The sequence below is a fragment of the Stegostoma tigrinum genome, chromosome 5 (genome assembly GCF_030684315.1).
Source record: "Stegostoma tigrinum isolate sSteTig4 chromosome 5, sSteTig4.hap1, whole genome shotgun sequence".
In the NCBI taxonomy this organism is placed as follows: Eukaryota; Metazoa; Chordata; class Chondrichthyes; order Orectolobiformes; family Stegostomatidae; genus Stegostoma; species Stegostoma tigrinum.
This window is the reverse complement of record NC_081358.1, coordinates 47,079,264-47,092,531: the sequence shown is the minus strand read 5'-3', so window position 1 is coordinate 47,092,531 and position 13,268 is coordinate 47,079,264. Positions and strand designations below refer to the sequence as shown.

Sequence of the window (13,268 nt, the reverse complement as noted above, 5' to 3'; positions counted from 1 at the left end):
TTGCCACTCATATCCTTTTTAAATCTTCCCTCCTCTCACGTTAAAATTATGCCCCCTAGTTTTGAACTACCCCACCTAGGAAAAAAACCCTTGTTGTTCACCTTATCTATGCCTCTCATGATTTTATAAACCTCAATAAGGTTATACCTAAATCTCCAGTGGAAAACTCCCAGCCTTTCAGTCTGTTTTTGTATCTCAAATTCTCAATTCCCAGCAATATCCTGGTGAATCTTTATGAATCCTCTCCAATTTAATAATATCCTTTCTATAACAGGGTGACCAGAATTCCATACAATACTGCAGAAGAAGCCTCACCAACGTCCTGTAAACATGATGTCCCAACCCCTATGCTCAAAAGTCTGAGTAATGAAGGCAGGCATCCTAAATGTCTTCTTAACTACCCTGTCTACCTGTGACATAAATTTCAAAGAATTATGTTCCTGAACCCTTAAGTATCTGTTCTACAACATTACTAGGGCCTTACCATTAATTGTATAATTGTCCTTGTTTGAATTATAGAACATAGAACATTACAGCGCAGTACAGGGCCTTCGTCCCTCGATGTTGCGCCGAACCTGTGAAACCAATCTGAAGCCCATCTAACCTACACTATTCCATTATCATCCATATGCTTATCCAATGACCATTTAAATGCCCTTAAAGTTGGCGAGTCTACTACTGTTGTCGGCAGGGCATTCCATGCCCTTACTACTCTCTGAGGAAAGAAGCTACTTCTGACATCTGTCCTAAATCTATCACCCCTCAATTTAAAGCTATGTCCCCATGTGCTAGCCATCACCATCCAAGGAAAAGGCTCTCACTGCCCACCCTATCTAATCCTCTGATCATGTTGTAAGTCAGTATTAAGTCACCTCTTAACCTTCTTCTCTCTAACAAAGACAGCCTCAAGTCCCTCAGCCTTTCCTCATAAGACCTTACCTCCATATTAGGTGACATTTTGGTAAATCTCCTCTGCACCCTTTCCAATGCTTCCACATCCTTCCTATAATCAAAATGCAAATTAAATTCCATCTGTCACTCCAGCCCATCAACGCATTTAATCACTTCGTAATCTCTTCGTATTCTCCAAACAGTTCACTATACTTCCAAATTTTGTATTTGCCAACAGATTTCTAAAATGTGCCCCATATGCCAAGGTGTTGATTGATAATATACATACTGGGAAAAGGGGCCCTAACTGACCCCTGCACAACTCCACTATAAACCATTTGCCGGACTGAAATACTTATATTAACCATTACTGTTGGTTTCCTGTACCCGCAGGCAAATTTTTTATTTATGTTACTTATGTTCCATTAACCATAAATTTGCCCTCAAGTATGTCACATGGTGCTGTTTTCAATGCCCTTTCGAAGTCCATGCTTTTTATGTGATTATGATTACTTTCGCAAACTTTCTAAAATACCTCATATCAACAAATAAAGGAGGAACTGTTTCACACAACTAGTAGTAGCAGAAAATTGGATTTTCTCCCCAAACAGATGCTGATTCTGGGTCAAATGAAATTAAGACATATTTATAATATACTTTTGGGTTGTAAGGTTACTTAAGCATATGTCATTGAAATTTGGTAGAGATCAATTGACAAATGTTAAACAGGCTCCTGGTCGTTCTTGTTTCAAGGATGTGTTACAGATATTGTTGTATATATTGATGTAGAAATCTAATGTGAGTAGGGATCAGTTAAACAGAGCACTGAAATAAACTTCCAAGGCTGACTGTGGAATGGTTGATGCCAGGCACAAGGTGATGAGGAAGGTATTTAGCATGCTGGCCTTCATCAGTTGAGGAATGAGTAAAGGATTTGTGATGTTATGTTACAGTTGTAGCAGTCGTTGGTGAGGCCACACTTGGAGTATTGTGTACAGTTTTGGTCACCCCAGAAAGACATAGTTAAACTGGAAATGTGCAAAGAAGATTTACAAGGATGTTGCCAGGACTGATGGGTCTCAGTTATACAGAGAGTTGGCCAGGACTTTATTCCTTGGAACGTAGGAGAATGAGAGGAGGCCTTATTGAAGTGTATAAAATCATGAAAAATCATGTTTTTCCCAGGGATGGGAATTGAAAACCAGAGAGCATAGGTTTAAGGTGAGGGGGCAAAGATTCAAGAAGGACCTGAGGGGCAGCTTCTCTTCATGCAGAGAATTGTGCATATATGGAAAGGGCTGCCAGGGAAAGTGATCAAGGCAGGTACAGTAGCAACGTTTAAAAAACATCTGTATATGTTGGAAGCATTTAGAGCGATATGGTCCAAATACGGGTAATTGGAACTAGCTGAAAGGGCACCATGGTCAGCATGGATCAGTTTGGGCAGAAGGGCCTGTTTCCGTGCTGTAATATTCTGTCACTCAATATTGATAGTGAGGGAGAAAGGAAGATGCCGAAAATGGTATTGTCAGTTCCAGAAACCTCAGAGATGGTGAGGCTATAAGAAATGATAAGATTAAGGATACAACTGTGGAGATTGGTTCATGAGTTGACATGGAGAGTGTCTGTGAAGGTGGGAGTGCACAAAAATTAGGAGAGGGTGATGGAGAATATAAGAATCAGCTGAAATTGTTCAGGTTGCAAAAGCAAGGAAAATAAGAATATTTATTTACACTTAGCAGAGATTTCTAAAAGAAATCTTTAAATAACAGATCTACTGTAACTCAACGTGTGGAATGGGGTTTGGAAAAGAGTGATTTAGTGTAGAACATATATTTGAATGCCAGTAAGGAGAGCACTGTAGTCAAATTGAGGTGATAGAGGAATTTGGATAAATTTTTGCAGTGGAGAAGTTGAAATTGAGTGAAAGTGAGGGTAGTAAATGTCACAGAATTGAAATCGATGACTGATAAATCAACTGTAACTGGCCCTCAGTGTATGTGTCTATTCACCTGCAAACATAACCCTTGCCACCGTAACTTTACTGACAATTACTACATTGACATCATAGCTTTGCGTGAAACTAATTCCTAGGTGTTTACATCATAGTGAAATTTCACTCTCTGACAATATTATTCTGCCCAAGCAATGTGGTTTTAATCACCAAATCACATCTAGATTTCTTTCTATTCTGGAATCTTCTTCCTTAAGCTCCTTCAATAGCACATTCTAAACCCATTATCTCTATCACCAAAGGATAAGGGCAGAAAATGCATGGGACCACCACCAGCTAAAGGTTTCCCGCCAAGCCACATACCATACTAACTTTGAACTAAAATTACTGTTTTGTTCACTGTTGTTGGCTCAAAATTCTGGACCTCCCTTCCCTACAGTACTGTGGGTGCACTAAAACCTCCACAGACTGCAGCAACCTCATATCACCTGAACAAATAAAACAAGGTTGTCCTTTACAGAACTCCTGAGAATTTTGACAGCCTATTGTAAGAGAACCATCGAGATGTACAGCACTAAAACAGATTCAACTCAGTTCAGTCCAACTCATCCATGCCAACCAGATATCTTAAATTAATCTGGTCCCTTTTGCCAGCATTTGGCCGAGATCCCTCTAAACTGTTCCTGTTCATATACCCATCCAGATGCCTTTCAAATGTTATAATTGTAGCAACCTCCACCTCTTCCTCTGGCAGCTCATTCAATACACGCACCATCCTCTGCGTGAAAAAAATGCCCCCAAGGTTCCTTTTAAATCTTTCCCCTCTCACCTTAAGCCTATGCCTTCTGGGGAAAAGACCTTAGCTATTCACCCTATGCATTCCTCTCTTGATTTTGTAAACCTCTATAAGGTCACCTTCAGTTCCTGGAAAAATAGCCCCAGCCTATTCTGCGTCTCCCTGTAGCTCAAAATCTCAAACCCTGGCAACATCCTTGTAAATCTTTTCTGATCCCTTTCAAGTTTCCCAACATCTTTCCTATAGTCGGGAGACAGTTCAAACTGTCAGAATGTAAAGTAGTGGGCTGAATCCATTTTTTCTCAGTGTAGGGCCTGACCGAAAGATGGGAGATACTCATGATTGGGAGTCGGGGGAGACTGTGTCACTCAATTACGTTTTTGCTCGTGCATATGCATTCAAGAATGCAATGCCAAATCTTATGTACAGCCTGTACTGAAGCTCACTGTAACCTCCAAATCTTCTACTTCTGTGTGTCATATATAAAAAGCATCTGTAGTGATTTGGAATAAGGTCAGTCAGGTAGACCTCAAAGAATATGATCCCCCTGACTGAATGCATTAACTGGTCCATTCAGGGAGTCCTGGCTGACAGATATAAGCAGGAGTGTTAGGGGTTCTGTTCACTCTAGAAACCGGCTCTGAGCTAGCTGGGCCATTGTCAGGTACTATACACGTGCAAATAAAAGGTAACTTGGTGATGAGATATCGGCCTTCATGGAGTTATTTTTGTGGCGACAAGAGAAGACAACGCCCCTGAAGAGATTCACTTGCCACAGTTATCTTTGAGTTGAGGCAAGTGAATCATTTCTAGCATCATGCAGCTATTTGGAAAGCTTGACTCATTCAATCCTGCTGTCAAAGACTGGGATCCGTATGTGGAAAGAATGCATTATTTTTTGTGGGCAAATGACATGGGGGCAGACCAAAATAATAGTGGATCCACATGTATTTCTGTGATTAGAAACCTAACTTTCCTTGAGGTACCAGGTACTGAAACCTTTCAAGAGTTAACAGATTTGAGAAAAAGAACCTTCCGACCTCATACTTCCTCTAATTCTGAGGTGCTATTGGTTTTACTCAGCAGTTTGACAACCAGGGAATCATATCAGGATTAAGATGACTGGCAGAGTCATGTGATTCTAGTTTAACCCTAAGTGGGATGCTGAGAAACCATATAGTATATGGGATTGATGATGTGACCATGCAAAAGCGCCTGCTGGCTGAAGCTAATCTGGATTACAACTGGCTTTGTCATTAGAAATTGCGGCAACTGGAGCTTATGAGTTACAACAGAAGTGGATGCCCTCACCAGGCCAACTGAGCTTGGGGATCACCAGTTGAGTGAAATTAATTGCATAGCCTCAGTCTGAACAGACGGCCAGCCTGCAGCAAAACCCCAAAATAAGGCCAAGTTTCTCAGCCAAATGGTTAAAATTTTCTTGAGGATCTGCCCCAAAAGGCCATTGTAGTTACTACTGGTATGTGGACTCAAGACGGTGAAAGAATCTCACTAGGCATGAATTGAGTAAGATAAGTCATAGACTGATATCAAGGAGAGTGCACACCCTGGAAAGTCTGTCAGCATCTGGTTTGAAACAGTTATATTGCTAATCAGAATAGATGTCTGGTTAAATGGCCACCGGTTCTAATGGAGGTCGATACTGGTGTGGTTTTATCAGTGATTGTGGAGCCAGACTTTATCAAAATTTGCTGTGGTCTCCAAGCCTTATGTTTGCTAAGAATGTATACTGAGAAAACTTTACAGATTAAGGGTACACCTTCCGTTTGGTCTGTTATAAGATGGAGCTGGTTCAGTTATCACTGATTGTAGTAAAAGGCTCGGCCCAAACTTGACAGGGCAAAATTGCTTAAGAAAGATTCAATTTAGTTAGCTCAACATTATATTAGAAAACGGCTGCCTGAGAGAAGTCCCCATTAAGTACCTGGAGGTTTTTCAGGAAGTTCCAGGGACTGTCAAAGGGACCAAGGCCACCCCACATGTTGCCTAATAAGCAATTCCACAAATCTGCAAGGCCTGCCCAGTGCCATTTGCCCCACATGCAAAATAACAGGTAGAAATCAGGCTGGAAAGTGAAGGAATCATCTAACCAGTACTGTTTGTGGAGTAGGCAGCACCAGTTACACCAGTTGTGAAGCACAATGGGCCAGTTTGCCTTTAAACAAACAGTAAACTGCTTTTCGCAGCTGGATACGCAATCCATCACATAGAGGACTTACATGCAGAACTGGAAGCAAAAGACTGTCCTTCACAAAGCTGGACATGAGCCATGCATGCTTGCATTTGCAGTTAAATGAGGATTCCCAAGAGTATGCTACAATTAATATCCATAAGGGTTTGTACCAAAATACAAGGCTGCCATTTTTGGTATCATCAGCCTCTGCCATTTTCCAGTGGTCTATGGAGAACATTTTACAAGATCCACCCAGCATCATCATTTATCTGGATAATGTGCTAATAAATGGAAATACCAATAAATAGCATTCAGACAACTTGAACATAGTGCTTAACTGGTTCTGAAAGGTGGGTGTATGCCTTAGAAGGGGAAAATATGTGTTCAAGGCATCCAAGTAACCTACTTGGGCTACAGTTTCAACAGCGCTGGGTTACCACTGTTGGAAGGTAAAGGTGTCCAGGCTCCTGTGTTTATATGGGAGCTTAGGTCTTTCCTTGGGCTGGTGAATTATTACAGAAAATTCATACATGACCTGGCCTCCATCCTGACAGCCTTAATTCCGCTATTGAAAAAGGGTCAGTTTTTGAAGTGATCTTGTAGCCAAGAAGTAGACTTTAGGGAAGTAAAGAAGCAGTTATTGTCATCTGTTGTCACACGATGACCCTGAATGAGATGAGGTGCTGACATGCAATGCCTCTTGTTACAGTATCGGGGTTGTGGCTTAAGAGTGGCCCAATGGAGAGGGACATCTAGTAGCATTTGCTTCTTGGACTTCAGCTGATGCTGATTGAAGGTACGCCCAGATAGAGAAGGAAGGTTTAGTGGTCATCTTTGGTGTAAGAAAGTTCCTTCAAAACCTTTACAGAGGCAAATTTGTAATAGGAACAGCCCATAAGCCCCTGCTAGGACTACTTAAAGAGGAAGGCCTACAGCTTCAAATCAGATTTAGCAGTGGGCTTTTATTCTGAGTGTGTACAATTACAAGTTGAAACACTTCGTTAGGCCAAGTAGCCAATGTGGATGCCTTGAGCCATCTCTTGCTGGTGGATACGCCACCGGTGATACTGCCTCTAGAACAGAGATAATGGGAACTGCAGATGCTGGAGAATTCCAAGATAATAAAATGTGAGGCTGGATGAACACAGCAGGCCAAGCAGCATCTCAGGAGCACAGTCTGTTCTGGTTTTAAACTTTCTGGACACCTATCTGGGCACTGCTCACAATATCAGACTGCAGGCACAAAAAGGTACCATCTTGACAAAATTAAATCAGATGGTGGTGTTAGGGGAAACAGAAGGGCCATCTCGACTCAAATTGAAACCTTTTCAGACCTGGTGAGACTAGATCACCATAGAGGACAGCATATTATTATCGGGAGCGGAGTGATTGTCCCAAGAAAAGATTGCCATTGGATACTAGCTGGATTCCAGGGTGATTCAGGGGTTTCCAAACTGAAGATGTTGGTGAGAAGTTATATCTCATGGCCAGGATTATAGCCGTGTTATTTGGGCAGTGCCCAGAGTGCCAACAGAGTAAAAATTACTGCCAGCAGCTCCCCACATTCATGGGAATGGCTGGGTAAACCTAGACACAGATATTTGATGACTATTCCAGTCATATCATGGGCCCTATGTTTTTAGTCATTGTGGACGTTCATTCAAAGTGATCAGATGTGCATAAAGTCCATTCGTTAAACACAGGGATAATGATTGAAAAGTTGCGAACATCTTTTGCAATACACAGATTTCCAGAGGTTTTGGTCACAGACAACAGGGCCATTTTGTACCAGCAGGGAATTTGAGTATTCCCCAAAGTGGAATGGCGTTCGGCATGTAAGGACAGCTCCAAACCATTCATTGTCCAATGGTCTAACGGAAAGAGAAGTCCAAACTTTGAGGGCAGGCTTAAAGAAACAATCTACATCTTCACATGATACTAAACTGTCCCAGTTCCTGTTTGATTAAAAGATTACCCCTCATACAACTGCAGCAGAATTGCTAATTGAGAGAAGACTCTGCACCAGGTTAAACCTGACATTCCTGAACCTGGGGTGAGGGTGTAACAGCATCAGGCCAGACAGAAGACTCTTCAAAGTCCAAGAGGCAGTTTATTTCAGAAGACAAAGTTTGGCGTCCTTTGGAATGGCCCTGCATGGATACAAGACAAAGTCAGTGTGAGGATAGGTCCCGTGATATACAAGATTCAAGTAGGAGAGGTAGCCCTAAACAAGTATGTGTACCACATGAAAACTGCAACCTTGCAAATGGAGCAGGAGCAAAATGTATTCGCTACCTCAGAACATCTGGCAAGGCTGTCAGAACCCAAGGGTTCTCCCGCTAAGCTAAGCGTCAAAGAAGCCCCTGAGGACAGATAGCAGATGTCACAGACTGCACACCATTACTGCCTGAAGCAGATGAATTTCTGCCAAGAAACTCTGGGCACCAGAGGCAGAGTATGGTCCGGTACACGCCGCAGGTATCCATGGCAGATCAGGAACCGGACCTGCTGCGAATACCCAAGGAGAAGCTACAGGCAAAAAGCTGGCCTACACCCCAGAAAATAAAGGAAGAGGGATGTAGTGATTGGAACGAGATAGGCCAGGTAGACCTCTTTCAATTCCTCCCACTTCCTACAGACAAAGGGGGTGGCCTTGGGCACCCACATGGGCCCAAGCAATGCCTGCCTCTTTGTAGGATGTGTGGAACAATCCCTCTTCTGTACCTACACTGGCCCTAAACCCCACCTCTTCTTGTGTTGCATTGAAGACTGTATCGGCACCGCCTCATGCTCCCACGAGGAGCTCGAACAATTTATCCACTTCACCAACACCTTCCACCCCAACCTTAAGTTCACCTGGATTATCCCTAACATCTCCCTCACCTTTGTGGACCTCTCTGTCTCCATTTCTGGCAACCACCTACAAACTAATGTCCATTTCAAGCCCACCGACTCCCACAGCTACCTAGAATACACCACCTCCCACCCACCTTCCTGTAAAAATGCCATCCCCTATTCCCAATTCCTTCACCTCCACCGCGTCTGCTCCCAGGATGAGGCATTCTACTCCCGCACATCTCAGATGTCCTCATTTTTCAAAGACCGCAACCTTCCCCCCTCAGTGGTCGAGAACGCCCTCGACCGTGTCTCCCGCATTTCCCACAGCTCATCCCTCACACCCTGTCCCCCCAATAACAACCCAAAAAGAATCCCCCTCATCCTCACATACCACCCCACCATCCTCCGGATCCAACGCATCAACCTCTGACACTTCTGCCATCTGCAATCTGACCCCACCACCAAAGACATTTTTCCGTCCCTGCCCTTATATGCTTTTCAGAGATACCACTCTCTCCGTAACTCCCTTGTCCGCTCCACACTCCCCTCCAGCACCTGGCACTTTTCCCTGCAACTGCAGGAACTGCTACACCTGCCCCTACACCTCCATCCTCCCCCCATCCCAGGCCCCAAGAAGATTTTGCACATCAAGCAGAGGTTCACCTGCACGTTTGCTAATGTGGTATACTGCATCCGCTGTACCCGTTGTGGCCTCCTCTACATCGGGGAAACCAAGTGGAAGCTTGGCGACGGCTTTGCAGAACACCTACACTCGTTTCGCAATAAACAGCTGCACCTCCCAGTCGCGAACCATTTCAATTCACCTTCCCATTCCTCAGACGTTGTGTCCATCCTGGGCCTCCTGCAGTGCCAAAACGATGCCACCTGAAGTTTGCAGGAACGGCAACTCATATTCCGCTTGGGAACCCTGCAGCCCAATGGTATCAATGTGGATTTCACAAGCTTCAAAATCTCCCCTCCCCCTACCGCATCCCAAAACCAGCCCAGCTCGTCCCCGCCTCCCTAACCTGTTCTTCCTCTCACCTATTGCCTCCTCCCACCCCAAGCCTAACCTCATCCCGCCCCCTTGACCTATCTGTCTTCCCTGGACTGACCTATCTCCTCCCTACCCCCCCTCACCTTTACTGGCTCCATCCCTGCCTCTTTAACTTGTCTGTCTCCTCTCCACCTATCTTCTCCTCTATCCATCTTTAATCTGCTTCCCCCTCTCTCCCTATTTATTTCAGAACCCTCTTTGCCTCCCCCATTTCTGATGAAGAGTCTAGGCCCAAAATGTCAGCTTTCCTGCTCTTAAGATGCTGTTTGGCCTGCGATGTTCATCCAGCTCCACACCTTGTTATCCCTAGACCTCACTGAATATCACTTCCCTGATTGGGACAGTTAACGGGGTCCAATCAGGGATTCCTGAATGATAGATATAAATAGGAGCATCAGCAGTTCTGTTCACTCTAGGAACTGCTCTGAGATAGCTGGGCCTGTACTATGAATGTGTAAATAAAGGGTGACTTGGTGATGGGATAATGGCCTTTGTGGAATTATTTCAGCATCCAGATCACAGTTCTGAAAGCCAGAGGCATCTGTTGGTTGCCCCACCCACCCCTGGAAATGTCTAACTCCATACAGAAAGTGACTCCATGCTTTAGCACTGCTTCCCTTGAGGATCTTCAGCAGACTGTCTGAGAGAGATAGAGAAGTTCTGTTGGCCACTGGAAACTACCCTGACTGACAAAAGCAGTCCAGTCCAACATCAGCGCCTGTGGGCATTTTAAGAGAATATTTATTCAACACTGCAAGAGAATGAATAATCCTCTATGTATCACCAGTGCAATTGCCACTGTTTACTCAATGCTTTATGCAACTGTGAGTATGAGTTAGCATTGCAAATTTACAACTACAGAGAATTGTTAAAAAGAGATTGGTGGCCAGTTTGCATCAGATGCTTCATTTCTAGGGAGTGTATCTCAATTAGTGAGAGCAACCCATTGCACAACAGTTCTATGGGCTCTCATACATTAGCCAGGGTTTGCAATTAAAATATAAATGGAGCTTCAACCCTCACCGGTGTCTGGAAGACCAGGCTACTGACCTTTCATCTTGAAGAACTTGCATGTCTGAAAATTTTTCACCAAGTGGCTGCTTGGGACAAGCTTCCAACTGCAAAAGGTGGCTTTGATCAGAACAGCACTATCTGAGAAACACAGTGTGCTGAGTCCTGAAGTATTGTATCCTGTGCAGCCCATGCAGTGGAAGTGCATCTTTATTTGACCAATTGTCTGCAGAGTGGTAATCGTTGTGGATCCATGGGTAGCATTGTACAGCTGTTTAGCATTAGTATGCAGGCTATGCATTGGGGTGATTAGCCAAGTCTTCTGGGAGTATCCCTTGTCTTCCAGAAACCAACCATAGTGATGATTCTGGGGAGTGAAAATCTGTGGCACCTGAGGGTTGTGTGAAGTGGAAGCATTCAGACAGCTCCCTGGATAGCAGGCACGTACCAGCAGGAATTGTTGCCTGTGGTCACCAGCAAGTTCAAGAATCTAGCTGGATGATGCCAGGAAACCTGAATTCCACATGCAGTCAATATCCCCTTAGATCTGAGGGAACTCAGCAATGAATGAAAATTTGGCAGTTCAGTTTGCTTAGCTCACTGAGTCCATGATGAACTGCTCAAACAAATGTGCTTACATGAGATGGTCATCTGTGGACAGATGCCAGTTGCGTTTTGAAAGGTGCCAGCGGTGAAAAAATTCAACCCTCTTGTGATCTTCAGCACCACAGGCATAGCACATTCTCCCAAACCATCCAACTACTGATCCTGCTACAGGCATAGTTAACAGTGTCCTGAATCATGTGAAGAAGCTTGTGGCATTGCTGTTCACGCATCTATAGGTCACTGCAACTCCTTTATCAGACTCTCCCACAGGACATTACTCAATGGCACTGAAACTCTGATTGCCCTTTTCAGGTATAGCTTGTTGCTTCACTATGAAGTTTCAGGTTCTGTTGGTACTGAGCATTCCTACGTCTTCTTCCACTGGCACCTACAGCAACCACACCATTTAAGCTGAACTAAACATCCACAATTCTTTTGGTTTTGTAAATCAGAAGCTAAAATTGAAGTTGCTGGAAAAGCTCAGCAGGTCTGGCAGTATTTGTGGAGAGAAATCAGAGTTAACTTTTTGGGTCGAGTGAGGTTCAGTTAATGTTTCAGGTCGAGTTCTGAGTAAGGATCACTTGACCCAAAACGTTAACTCTAATTTAAGTTTAACTCCTTGCTGCACCACCTACCTTTAGTTGTAATTTTTATGTTGAGCTCTTTTTATCTTCAATCTCTTGCTATTGAACCACTATCCTTATGCCTGCTGTGGTCAGGTTTGCTGGTGTCAGCCAGTGTGGCTGGACTACCTCACTTAGGTGAACTATACAGTCTGCATCCCTTGGCATTAAAAACTCAGTTCTGAAGAAGAAGCATGCTCAAAACATTCACTTTGTTTCTCTCTCCACAGGTGATGCCAGACAGGCCAAGTTTCTCTTGCATTATGTGTTGATCCCATCATGGTTGGGAAATGTTCTGAAAACTTAATTTCAAAGCTTTAATCTGATAAAGCAAAACTGAATTTTGTCTCTCTGCGCAATTAAGGTACTCCTCCCACCTTCCTAAACACACCAATCATCCCAGTACAATAGTAACAACAGATTGCTTATTGGTTTGGTGTGTGTTTCGGTGCAAATACAACAGGTGTAGTTTCACTAACAATCATAGTTACTTACTTTTTGTCTGTTTTAGTTTTAGATTTTTTCTGGATTTAAAGGAACAAAGAGTAAAATGCAGTCAAAATCTAAACCAAAGCAATATGAGAACATTCAAAGAAACGAAAGTACCACTGCACCAAGTAAGTGAATTCCTAAAAAATTACGATTTTTACAAAATTTCTTCAAACGTAATTGCAGCTGAATTAAACAATCCAGGTTTTTAGATTTTGAATCCCTACAGTGTGGAAACAGGCCCTTTGGCCCAACAAGTCCACACTGAACCTCAAAACATCCCACCTAGACCCATCCCCCTAATCTACACCTCCCTGAACACTATGGGCAATTTTGCATGGCCAATCCACCTAGCCTGCACATCTTTGGACTGTGGGAGGAAACTGGAGCACCTGGAGGAAACCCACGCAGGCATGGGGAGAGTGTGCAAACTCCACGCAGACAGTTGCCCAAGGCTAGAATTGAACTTGGGTCCCTGGTGCTGTGAGGCAGCAGTGCCCGCCACTGTGCCACCGTGCCGCCCCTTTGTAAAGATTTTCATAGTGCACTTGGGAGGAGTCCTTTGTTAGACAGCCGTATTACTATTCTTAATGCACCCCATCCATTATGTTGGTTGAGGCCAGAAAAATTCCAGGGCTTGTGCTTGGATAGGTGATAGGCATATTCAAATATGGGGTCAATGGCCATTTAATTCAGCCTCTGTCTGCTGTGTTCAAGAAAATTATGTTTTGCGTTTCACGAAAGCAGGAATTCTTGAAGTGCCACCATCAATACATTTTATAAAATTACTTGAACATAGAGCTGATAAG

At 43.7% G+C, this 13,268-nt stretch overlaps 1 long non-coding RNA gene across 2 annotated transcripts in view; it reads left to right on the top strand.

Annotated features, from left to right (window-relative positions):
* Positions 1–13,268, top strand: part of LOC132209583 (uncharacterized) — a 43,446-nt gene that overhangs the window by 20,819 nt on the left and 9,359 nt on the right. For both annotated transcript variants that reach the window (XR_009445745.1, XR_009445744.1), the window contains exon 3: positions 12,482–12,587. This is a non-coding gene — a long non-coding RNA (uncharacterized LOC132209583). The remainder of the gene's footprint in view (positions 1–12,481; positions 12,588–13,268) is intronic.